General features: G+C 36.4%; 1 protein-coding gene across 8 annotated transcripts in view; it reads right to left on the reverse strand.

Moving 5' to 3' along the window:
* LOC132095525 (beta-1,3-galactosyltransferase 1-like) overlaps window positions 1-13,659 on the reverse strand; it is a 185,502-nt gene that overhangs the window by 47,112 nt on the left and 124,731 nt on the right. For 4 of the 8 annotated variants that reach the window (XM_059500606.1, XM_059500608.1, XM_059500609.1 and 1 more), the window contains one exon: window positions 8,836-8,904. The gene's annotated coding sequence lies outside the window, so the exon portion shown is untranslated. Of the gene's footprint in view, window positions 1-8,835; window positions 8,908-13,659 lie in introns of all 8 variants that reach the window. The other 4 variants (XM_059500610.1, XM_059500611.1, XM_059500607.1 and 1 more) reach the window with 1 other exon arrangement.

Below are 13,659 nucleotides of genomic sequence, written 5' to 3' on the forward strand. Positions count from 1 at the left end.
CATAAAAAAATGGATGGTATGGACTAGATTTTATATGATTAGAAAAAAATAAAATGCTGTAAAATAAATAAATGAACAAACAAAGTTGATGTGACATAAGTAAATGCAGCTAACAATTCAGCTTTGCATTACAGGAATAAATTAAATTTTTAAATATATTCAAATAAAAAACTGTTATTTTGAATTCTAATAATATTTGACAATATTTCTGTTTACACTGTATATTTGATCAAATAAATGCAGCCTTGATGGGCAGAAGAGTCTTCTTTTATTTACCCTCATGTAGTTGCACTTTTTTCTCTCGTCTGTGGTACATACTGTAAAAGGTTCAGTTGTGCAATATTTTCCATATAATGAAAGCGCATGGAAATGGATGCTTCAAATCATTCCATATGACTTGAGTTCAATACAAACAAGCCTTCTAAAGCCATACGCTAGCTTTGTAAAATAAACAAATAAACTGAAGCGAAGCTCACTGTTACTCTCAAATCAAAAATAGCACCATTAGACGTGCCACATCACATATCAAAAGTAACCGGTTCTCATGATTTTCTAAGTTCTCTCAGTATATTTGTGAAATTTTGTGATCACACAAGATTGAAATGACATGAGGGTGAGCAAATGATGACAGAATTTACATTTTTGGGGTGAACTATTTCTTTACACTGTTAAACCACCTTTAGAGTTTGAGTAACTAGTTTCATTATGATGCCTTTTTCACTGCAGTAGACTTATTACTGTTCAATGATGCTCATTTTCAACACACACACTCAAACACTGAGTGAATCGATCTGTCTTACATATTGACCATGTTATATTCAGCCATTCAGGGGATTTGTAAGAGAATATATCAAACGTATTATAAGTTTGCACGTCATTCTATAAGAGATCTATAGTGAGATTAATGGTTATTATAGAAACAAAACACAAAGGCTGTATTTCTATGCGTTGGCACAGACACGATAATGAGATGTGGCTGAGAAAGTATGAGGAGGAGGAGACGCAATTCTCCATATGGCTTCATGCAGGAGAATGAGTAAATAATGACGGAATTTATATTTTTGAAGAATTTCTTTAAAAGGACTTTGGAGGCGGCCAACAAACAGACCGGGAATGTCTGCATTTGCAAATGAAATGCATTTCTGAACAAACAGAAAAGCACGGGGAAGTGAAAGATGGAGAGATCTCTCTCAAAGCCTATTACAATCACATAATTTGTTTTAGTAATTATAAAATCTCAGACAAGGCTCTCTTCATTAAAATCCTCTGCCACAATAATGTCAGGAATTGAACTTGTAATTCAGCAAAGTGTGACTGCAAGCATCGCCTCGTATCAAAACAACTGCGCAGCTCCGAGCCAATAATATCAGAGCTTCACGAAAGATTAACTGATACTGTATCTCACATCATGCATGAAATGCAGAAATAACGGCTAGCTCTCAAGTGGGAAAATCAATGGGGGAAACAAAGTAATAAACCATTATCTGTTGTAACATAATGCTGTCTCATTTACAGGTAAAATAATAATTAAAAAAAAATTACCACTGATTTGTTCTTGATTGCTAAATTCAAAGACATTTTCATCACATGTGCTTTTTGAAATCCAGTCTGAGATTATTATTTTTGTGAATAGTTCACCCAAAAATGAAAACTTGCTGAAAATGTACTCACACTCAGGCCATCCAAGATGTAGATGAGCTTGATTCTTCATGGGAACAGATTTGGAGAAATTAGCATTACATTCCTTGCTCATCAATGGATGGGTAAAGTGAATGGGTGCCGTCAGAGTGAGTGCTGTATCCACACCATTCCAGTCCATCAATTAACATATTGAAAAGTGAAAAGCGGTTTATAAAAAAGGTAAACCATCATTAAAGCTGAAGTAGGTAACTTTTGTAAAAATGTATTTGTGAAACCTGTCATTATGTCCTGACAGTAGAATATGAGACAGATAATCTGTGAAAAAATCAAGCTTCTCTGGCTCCTCCCAGTGGTCCTATTGCCATTTGCAGAAATTCGACCACTCCCGGTAAGAAACAACCAATCAGAGCTGCGGTCCGTAACTTTTTTTGTGTTCAAGATTTACAAAATGTATATGTGTTGTAATAAGCGAGTACACCATGAATCCATTTTCCAAATCGTGTTTTTAGCCTGTCCTGAATCACTAGGATACATCTATAATAAGTGTTTATATTCGGACTATTTTAGATTGCTTCGGGGGTACCGCGGCGGAGTAACCCGGTACCTTTGTGATTCTTCATAGACATAAACAGAGAGAAATTGCTCCGGCTACAATGTTCTTCCGCAAGACGCAAGCAGTTCTGTTTATTAACCGCTAGAGCATCAAAAGTTACCGACTGCAGCTTTAAGACATTTTTTACTTCAAACCACTGCTTCTGGCTAAAATATGAATGTTCTATCCATAATATTACTTTCTCCAGTGAAAAAGTCATCTCGACTGAATCAGGAGAGAAATATGCAGAGATAAAGCATTGGTTAACTGTTGTATACATTTGATTTTGATGTAAGACGACAACGGGGATGGACTTCTTCAATGGAGGAAGTGTTATTATGGATCATGGGCAGGTATTTTGGTCCGAAGCAACAGTTTGAAGTTAAACACCTTGATGGATTCGTTTATTTAACACCATGCAGCTTTTCGCTTTACAAGATGTTAACTGATGGACTGGAGTGCTGTGGATTACTTGTGGATTACTGTGTTGTTTTTATCGGCTGTTTGGACTCTCATTCTGACGGCACCCATTCACTGCTGAGGATCCACTGGTGAGCGTGATGGACTGCTAAATTTCTCAAAATCTGTTCTGATGAAGAAAAACTCACTACCTCTTGGATGGCCTGAGGGTGAGTACAGTTTCAAGAAATTTTAGACTTGCAATTGTAACCTGGCAAAAAAATCTGTATATAAAAGCTCTATAGAGGCTGAGCTAGTTTTACCTTCTATCTGAAGAGGCACACAGTCTGTTAAGTTAAATAAAATGCAAATGTATTATGTGATACAGTCACACAGAAAGTCAATCAGTAAGGCACAATCATTATCCCGTTCATTCAATCTAGTTACTATCACAGACATTATCTTACTGTAATTGGCCAGTGGGCTGAAACGGGCCTACGGTAATGAGTTTCACTGATGATAGCGTAATGTATCCGCACAGCACAGACGGTAAAAGGAAATGCATGCGTCTGAAATGTGCATTGTTCTCTAAACTATCCCATCAGGATGGACACATCCCAGAAAGCCTAAAATATGTTGGCGGAAGATGATGGCTATAATCAGCTATGTGATTAGAATAAGGCTTTGATTGCATCCACCAGGTTTCTCTCTGTAACCTGCGTGAGGAAAGATTCTCTGGAGAGACTTAATAGGATCTAAAGACCACAGTGAAAATTTGTGAGTCTGAACTGGGTTGCCTCATTATCGGGCCACGCTTGCATGGAGAATGTTAAGCAGGCTGCTCCACACCGTAGGGTGGTACTTCGCAGGATAACTTCATCAAAGAGAATATTTCAGAGCACAATGAACCTGGAGACATCAGATGTCATTATGATTATTAAGATATTTTGGAGTTTGAAAAAAGGAGAGCTCAAGAAGTATTATATCATGCACCAATGGCAAGTTTCTGCTCGGCTGCAATTGCACTGGCAGGTGCCATTCAGAAATGAATTGAGAATGCCTTTTCAATCTGAATCTAAATCTAGAATTACTACTCAGTGGCTGTTACTAGAATTTAAATTACTATTAATGACTGTAAGAAAGTAGAATTAGAATCCAGCTGGATGGATAGATCGATAGACAGAACGACAGATAAATATAGAATACATAGATAGATGAAGAACACCTTTCTGAAATTCTGAAAAAGTTCTAAAAAGTAAAACTTTCTTGAATGAAAACAGCATCCTGTGGTTAAAGATATGAGTTCAGCGATGTTCGGCTGGGCTGCAGAAGATCTTCTCCCAGCACTCCTCACAGAGTCACGTCGAGGGATTTACACAGATCATAAATAATACATTCATGACTGACTACAGTCAATTCAGCTGGGTCCTGCACTCCAGAGACCTGGATCCCGGAACACGGACTGAAGTTCAGTTCAGAGCAGAATGAGAACTTGATTCCATAACACGTGGTTTTTGCTACAAGAGTTTCAGAAGCTAGAGATTCACTATCACCATGAAGCGCTGCAGCTCATTTTTGCCAAAAACCACCTACTTATAAATTATAAATGCTAATTATGAAATCAATACTACCACAATCGAAGACCTCCACTCAAACAACTCTTTGTTCATTCAAAAACTGTTGAAACAGTTAATGGATGGAAAGAAAATAAATACATAAATAAAATACTGGGAATTAGTGAAAAATGTGTGCAGACTGATCTTCCCAATGTAAAATTAATAAGCGCTAAGTACTGATCTTGGCCAAACATCAAAACTACAAAAGGTCACATTAAAAGGCCCAGACAATCTTGGATTTCATTTAACCACTAGGCATTAATAATTGTAATAATAAGCACAAGTCTGTGGAAGCACTAAATAACATGAGGGAACTGGGGAAAAACCATCAACGTACTGTAACATCAGTAAAGGAAGAAGAAAATATTAAACATCCACAGACATTGCTTAAAATAAGGCTTATATATTATTATTGGTGGGTATTCTCAGTATAGAATATTTCATTATATATTTTCAGAATATAATAATAAATATTAGTAAATAATAATAGTGCATTTATCTTGTTGTATAATGTATTTATATTTTGTACCTAATAAAATGTAATTCACAATTACATATAAATATCAAGACTTTTTCATGAATGGATATACGTCTATTATGTGAATATATTTTGCAGCCAAGAAGGAGGAAAATATCTCATCATTATTGCAATAATACCAATATTAACAGAACAATTTTGCTGCTTAAAATGTGCTGCTTACATTTTTTCAGGATTACATCACAGAAATAATCATTGTATTTAAAAATTTCCACATAAAACCACATAAAGCCAGTCACATAAAACAACAATATGTAATTAATATTCATGAACCAAGCTGAGAAGTTTTATAACACCCCTCCCCCAGCCCTTTTCAGATTGTTCCTACGCCTCTGTAAAATCAGTTTTGGTATAATTATCAAATGGCTAATCAAAATCCCCAAGATAACAGCAGAAGCAGGATGGTACATGAGTGAAAAAATGTGGTGGTGCAGAAGGTTGCCTGTTGTTTATACGAAGCTCACGCTTCTCAAACATGGGTCCCTAATGCTGTTTATCCACAGGTGAGGTGGTGGCGGCAGCGTGCAGAGCACTCAAATTCAACGTGCTGATAGCACACAGCTCCAGACGACGAGAGAGGAGGAAGCAAGATAAGGGAGGATGTAATTAAGGTTTCATTGCCTTTTGTTCCCTAGGCCTGGACTCCACACACAAAGTGGCGATCCGCGCAGCACATTCACTCAGGGTAAACAGCTGGGCACAGCTGAGTCACAGCACAAATGCTAAAGGTTACCATGATGACGCTGATCTGAGACCAGTCCTGTGGCGTCTATTTGAGGTTGGGAAAAGCAATGCTAATTTATATTAGCATAACTTTCATGCCCTGCATGCAGAGCGGAGATCCGAATTTAATAAAGGAGATTATGTAATTTTAAGGTCATTTGTACACAGCAGCGCTCTTCTGGGGCGATTACTGTTTAAGAAAGCCAGCTCAAATAAAACCCACTAGCCATGAGCTTTACAAGATTCAGTGTGTATGGCAGCGATGCTTAAATTACAAAGTCAAACTACTAGGGATGTAATGGTATTATCAATATTGTGGTATCGTGATAGCAAAACGATATCATCGGAATAACATGACAATATGAAACGATAGGCAAAGTTGTTTTTATAAATATTTTTAAACTTCTTATTCTAACATGAAAGGTCTTTAAAGTTGTGTTTTGGCCCATAATGCTTTTATGTGACCGGCTGAAAGGAAAAGTCATATACACCTAGGATGCCTTGAGGGTGAGTAAAACGTGGATTCATTTACATTTTGTGGTGAACTCACCCTTTAAGAACATAGGTTGGAGCGCTTAATTTTGAACTCTCAAAGTGCATTACATAGAATAACTTTACTTTAAAATGTACAAAATGTAAATTTATTTTCCCAAGCCTTCATTTGTCTCTTTTTTTAATATATATGTCAATAAATATTGTGCCGTGGACTCTATATCGAGAATTATCATTGTATTGTCAGATTTTGATATTGTTATTGATTATTGTTTACACGTAAATGTACATTTATGTACTATTAATAATAATAATAATACTATTTTTCCTATAAATTATATAAAATATAAAAACAAATAGTGTTTAATCGCATTCAAAAATCTAAATTTGCTATTAGTATTAGTATACACACACACACACACACACATATATATATATATATTTTTTTCAGTCAAGTGTGTCCAAACTTTACACTATTGTTCAACAACTTTGAAAAAAAGTATTAACGATGTTGTCCAACTCTAAGTATATAGTTTTTAGACAGCAAAATCCCTAATTCATCTGGTAAATCCTTTCAAAGAAAACATACATAAAATAAAATAAAGCTTTACAGTATTTGTGTATAATTTTAAAAGCATACAAATTAAAACATCCTGCTCGACTAGTATATTAGACCTCACTTTATAAAATCCAGAGTCACAATATCACACAGCACTGCAACATACTACACTGTAAAGCATTACATGGAATGAAAATGAGAGCTTGAAGTGGAAACTCATTTATTGCCAGTCATTTAGATAGCATCTTGATTGTGTTTAATTAATTTGTGATATGAAACGTCGGCCTTGCTGTTTATGGTCACCTTTTTCCTAAAGGGAGGGTCTTTTCGTTGCCTCAAGCCTCATCTGTCCTTTTTCCAAAGCCGCCACCCCATTACATAAATTCATTTTCATCATGCTGCGACAACTACAAGCGCTACAATCTAATGTAAATGGGTCATTCCTACTATGCAGCACATTTTTCATGTCCTCATATTGGGTGCAATATTAAACTTGCAATTTTTTAAGATGGAAAGAGTATTCAATTATTTTTTCTTTCATGACAACAATATCATAATCAAGTGAACATAGGGGTTTCTATGATATCATTTACATAACTTCACCACTTGGAGTAGATGTTTATGTCAGTCTGCAGATGCTGCACTAACGTTTTACAATGAAAAGCTAGAGAAAATATTTCATGTTTTTCTTCTCCAAGCAATATATTATTGTTATACTTCATATATATTTTTAATTGGGAATTCATTGACAGGTTTTAATATATAAAATTTCAGCTAGTTGCCAACGTTTCTCATTTCAATATTAACTTTATTTACTAAAATAACAAACTAAAACTAAATATATCTCAACAGAAACTACAAAAAATGACAAAACTTTCATTCAAATTAAAATGAAATATATATATATATATATATATATATATATAACATGGACTTAAATTGCCATTTTGGTTTTTAAAAGTTAAAAATGTGTTGCAGTACATGAACGACCAAAATCATGTTGTCAAATGATCAAAATTATTCATATTTAACCCGTGCTCCATCTTCAGGCTACAATATTATTAAAACTCAAGTCTGTTGATAAAGGCCTCAGTCAGTGGTAATATTCTAAGGTTTTCTGTCTGCCTTTGGCCTCAGTATTGGCAGTTCGCCTGAGACAGTGAAGTAAACTGTGACCGCTCTGGCCTGTAAGATTCAAATAGCTCAGTTCTGGTCAGCGTCAGGGCAAGAGCAGGGAATTTAGAGTGATTTTTGAGCGATTTAAACTCACCAGGACAGGCAATTTCAATGCTGATCAAATTTCCATCGGTCTTGGCAACTCTCAAACATTTCAAGGACTTTCATGCCAACATTCTGCTGAGTCTTTTTGTTTTTCCTCATAATGGAAAATTGACTTATTCAAAAGCTTAAATAACAAGACATCTATAACAATGAAGAAGCTTAATAAATCTATAACATTTATAATAAAAGCAGTGAATATAAGCAAACATCCCATGTAGAAATGTCATAAATTGTCCTATATCAAAAGTTGGTCTCAAATATCCATCTCATATTGTGTGAAGGTGAGTGTATATTTATATATACATACTATAATATATATTTAATATCAACATGTATATGTGACCCTGGACCACAAAACCAGTCATAAGGGTCAATTTCTAGAAATTGAGATTTATACATATAAATAAGCTTTCCATTGATGTATGGTTTATTAGGATCAGGCAAGATTTGGCCAAGATACAACTATTTGAAAATCTGGAAACTGAGAGTGCAAAAAAATAAAAATTAAATAAATGTTGCGAAAATCGCCTTTAAAGTTGTCCAAATGAAGTTCTTAGCAATGCATATTACTAATCAAAAATTTAGTTACAGTAGGGAATTTACTAAATATCTTCATGGAACATGATCTTTACTTAATATCCTAATGATTTTTTGCATGGAAGAAAAAATCAATAATTTTGACACATACAATGTATTTTTGGCTTTATGCTAAGAATGTACCCCAGCGACTTCAGACCAGTTTTGTGCTCCAGGGTCACATATAAGATTGCTATAGTTAATTAAACTGGAAATTAAAATGAAAACCATGAGAACATTCAACTGCACGAGACTCTCCAGCCAGCCATCAGGCCGCTGATACATGTTATTTACAAATGCTGCTTAATTAGACTGCTAGTAAGCTAGTGAAAATGAATAGTTAAGCAAATCCTATTTTCATGTACTTCAAAATGCAGTTTTACTAAGAATTCTCATGAAAGAAACTTGAAGGACTTACTTGTGTTGTGATGTTTCAGCTGTAGTTGAATGGGAAATGCTTGGCTCTCATTCTGAAGGTGAAAGTGTCCTGCTGGAAAAAAAAAAACCTTGATTAGTTCGATATGAGTTTTCACACTCATCTATGTGCATCCATGTGCAGATGTTCTGTAAAGCAGTGGTTTTGATTGTAAGTGCCAACTAAACGTGCTAGAATTGTCTATAATACATCCATAAAATCAAACACTGCAATGTGCGCATATATATATATATATATATATATATATATATATATATATATATATATATATATATACATATACACATACACACACATTGCAGTGTTTACAGTATATATACACATACACACACATTGCAAGATTACAGTTTTTTTTATTATATAAAAATGTTATCCAAACATACAGTGAATCGTAACATTTTGGAAATTGTGAAATATAATTACAATTTAAAATTAATGAATTTATAATAAGTAATATATACATACACACAAACACACACAGATGGAAGGATAGATAGAATGACGGAATGATAGATAGAACAGCCAAACGAATGAATGAACGACAGACAGACAGACAGACAGACAGACAGACAGACAGATAGATAGATAGATAGATAGAAGAATTTTCACTCAGAACTTGCAAGTAAATTAAAAAATATATAATTATATTATTAAATATTAATATTATTAATATTATAAAATTATAATATTATTAAAAAATATATATATATTAATTTAATGTGACCTTGCTGAATAAATATATTTCTTATATGTTATTAAATAAATAGATCTTTCAGACCCCAAACATTTGAGTGGTAGTTTATATTTGTATCTCAAATCCTACATTTAGAAAGGCTTTAAAAACAGGCAGAAATATCACTGCAAATATATACAACGCAAAGAAGTATTTGCATTTCATAAACTCATGATGCTTTTTGACAATAATGAAAGGTATGCGAAGCATCACCACCAGTTATGCTGAAATTCAACCAGCATCATTTTGAAGTAAACAGCTTTGATTTGTTTTTATTTGTTTATTTTTGCAGCTCTACAATAAACATAATTGACTCTTTGAATGTTGCAGTATTGAACACAAAGCTTTGGCGGCAAAAAAATAAGACTAGTGCATATTGATGATTATAATCATGTACTTGCTCTCCCTACAGATTCTGTTATGGGTGTACAAGTGAAGAACAGCTCACATTACTCAAGATATTACAAAAAACAAATTAAGCTTTTTAATGCTTCCAGTGAGACCTTGGTCGGGTTTTTACACAGAAATCTGAATATACAGATGTTGCTGAAGGAAACTAAACTCCTCATCTAACAGCGTGTCCTAACCAGACGTGATACAAAAATCAATGCAGCAATTTGTCTGCGACGGTGGAGTAAAACTGCAGCTGTTCTGGTCTGTGAAATGCAAATAGATAGGGACTAGACAGTGCGTCAGAGTTTAGAAGACTTTTTAAATGATTAAAGCCAGAAAATTTCAAAGCTGATCAAATTTTCACCTTCCTTGGCAACTCCTGGACAGTTCAAGGAAAAGTGTTGTTATTGTTAACTTGTAACGGTGGCTGCCCCAAATCAAATTTGACTTAATAAAATTTAAATTGTTCGGGCGCCAGACAAGTAAAACTTGTCAAGTAAAAAAAAAATATATATATATGTAATGAAGTTCAATTTCCCCGAAGATAACTCAAACCACCGTTACACAAAAAACGAAAATAAATTCCTTCAAATACCCACAATAATGTAGAATAGGGCTTAAATGACACACAGTCAGAAATTGAAGGGTTTGGTCAAAAATATGTATATTTTAAGAAAACATTTTTGCAAAGAAATAAAATAAAATAAACTACACAAAGTTAAATTTTCACAGAGTTTTTTTTCTTTACCTCACATGACAAATAACAAAATATTTAAGGCAAACAGTTCTTTTTTTCAAACTCAGTTTGTGTTCAATTTTCAGCCAAAATAAAGAAATGAAAGAGAGAGAAAAAAAAAAAAAACACACAAAAAAAAACCCTTCAAACGAGTGTTTGTGTATGGGTGTGTGCGTGTACAATGAGCGTGTATGTGTGTGTGTGTGTGTGGTGGTGGCTGCGTGAAGCAGTCTGTGTAGCGGCCGCAAATCCTGGGCCGGAGAAAGAGTTTGGAGACTTGGCGAGAGTTTGGCGTGAGTTTAGAAACTCTTGGCGTGAGGTTAAAAGATGATGGACATCACCACTAGTACCTGAGGCAGGCGAACGAACCAGGCTGGATTATGTTGCACCAGGCAGGCGAACGAACCATGCAGACGCAGTAGAACAATTTCTCCGTCACTTTGGCGATCGCACCCAGTCAGCGCATGCACAGAGATTCCAGCAAAGAATAGTACGACCTTCAGCTTCAGGTAGCGTGTGTCCCACTCCAATAATAACCTACAGGTGTGTTTTGTTTTTTACTCGCGCCCCAACTTCCGTTTCTAGCGCTCTTTTATTCTAAATTTCCTCATTGGTTTCCGCCCATCAGAAAAAATGAAAAGCTGATATGGATTTCTTCCATATCGCTACACTCTCCCTCCCTGGAGAAGACAACCTATGGTTGTGGAAATGTGAATCAGAATTAAAATCCAATGAATTCCTCTTCATCAGAAGATTCATTGAATATCTGGCAGAGCCTTTTCTTCTCCTGGCATTCCAGCTCTTCAGCCGTGGGAAAGCATGGTTTCAGGTTGCACACATGCACTATGCGAACATCTTCGCCAGTGGACTCTAGCGCTATTCGATAGTTCAATGGACCCACCTGTTTTATGACACGGTAAGGGCCTTTCCATTTTTGAGCCAATTTTGCAGTGAAGTGATGTTGTGCACTAGACTGGGGAAAGGTTCTCATCCACACACGATCATTTTCCTTGTATGTGACATCTCGTCTTCTTTTATTATAATTCCGAAGCTGTCTCTTTTGTGCTTTTTTACAGCATTCCATGGCCTTGGTCTGAAGCTCAGTTAGGTGGTGGACTGTATCGTAAGATGTGCAGTCTGGAGTTAGATTCTTGCCATGTAACACCTTGTCCATGGGACTTTGCAGTTTCCTCCCCAAATGAAGCTCTGCAGGGGTCATCCCAATCGTTTCCTGGACAGCTGAATTAATAGCGAAACGGAGTTCCGGTAAGTATTGGTCCCATTTTCTGTGATTGTTGTCCACATAGGCAGAAATCATGCATTTGAGCGTACGGTTAACCCTCTCGGTCATATTTGTTTGTGGATGGTATGATGTTGTCAATTTAGGTTTGATACTCCACTTTTGACAGAGTTCTCTGAACAGTGATGACACAAATTGTGTACCTCTATCCGACAGAATGAAGTCTGGCACCCCCCAACGGGTTAGAATTTCCTTCCGAAGAAGTAACGCAACAGTCTCAGCTTTAGCATTGCGCATGGGGAAAAATTCCACCCACCGGGAGTAGTAATCTACAAAGACTAAGAGGTACTCATTTTGCTGTGTGCTGCGTGGCATTGGCCCCATAATGTCCACTCCAAGCATCTCATTGGGACGGGTGGTGGTGACTTGCTGTAGTTTGCCCACAGGTTTCTGATTTTCTCCCTTAAGAGTCTGGCATTTGACACATTTTTTGACGTGGTGTTTTATGTCAGTCCACATTCCAGGCCAGAATGCAACATCATGGATACGCTTGTAGGTCTTATAAATACCTACATGACCGCTCCAGGGATTAGAGTGGTAGTGGTGTAGAATGGACGACACAAGGCTGGTAGGAATGTAGACTCTGTAATGAACTTGATTGTTCGGCAGGTGAGTTTTGTGATAGAGTTTATCTTCCACTATCTCATACTGATCTTTAAAAGAGGAATCATTTTCTGCAAGTGCTTTAAGTGTGTTGGTGATGACAGGGTCTTTGTGCTGTTCCTCCCAGATTGTGGCTGGAGATATCGGAAACTCAGCATTCTCCTGTTGGTGTTGGTTGGTGTACAGGTTACAACTGGTGTGAATCCGAGACAGAGCATCAGGTGCCATATTTAGTTTTCCTTTGCGATATTCAATGATAAAATCAAATCTCTGTAGTCGCAAGGCCCACCGGATGAGGCGACTCGTGGTTTTTGTGGAAGACATTACCCATTGTAACGCTGAGTGGTCTGTGATGACAGTGAACAGTTTGTGCTCTAGGTAGTGCTGCCATTTTTCCAGGGCCCAAATTACAGCCAAACACTCTTTTTCAGTGGCTGTGTAATTGGTCTCTGCTTTGTTCAGGGTTCTGCTGGCATAAGCAATAACTTGTTCCAATCCCTGTTCCTTGCGCTGGGTCAGCACAGCACCCAGACCAGTGTTACTGGCATCCGTATAGACAGTAAAAGGCAGTTGAAGGTCAGGATGGCCAAGAATGGGAGGAGAGGTAAGACAGCATTTTAAATGTTCAAAGGCTTGTTGACATTGTTGTGACCAGAGGAATGAACATCCTTTTTTTTTCAGTGCATTGATGGGTTCAGCGATCCTGGAGAAGTTTGGTACAAACCGGTGGTACCACCCGGCTAACCCCAGGAAGCGCTGGACCTCCTTGATGCTGGTGGGCACAGGGTATTCACGTATAGCCTCCACTTTACTTGGGTCTGCAGCTATGCCTTGGACGCTGACAACATGTCCCAGAAAAGTTATTTTCTGAAGACAGAACTTGCTCTTTTTTAAATTAATGGTGAGGCCAGCCATTTGCAGTTTATAAAAAACAGCTTGGAGGTCGGAGAAGTGCTGGGCTACAGATGGTGAGTAAATAATGATGTCGTCAATGTAGACAAAGCAGATGTTTCCACGCAATTCTCCTAGAACGTTCTCCAT

Source organism: Carassius carassius, chromosome 19 (assembly GCF_963082965.1).
Source record: "Carassius carassius chromosome 19, fCarCar2.1, whole genome shotgun sequence".
NCBI classification, from domain to species: Eukaryota; Metazoa; Chordata; class Actinopteri; order Cypriniformes; family Cyprinidae; genus Carassius; species Carassius carassius.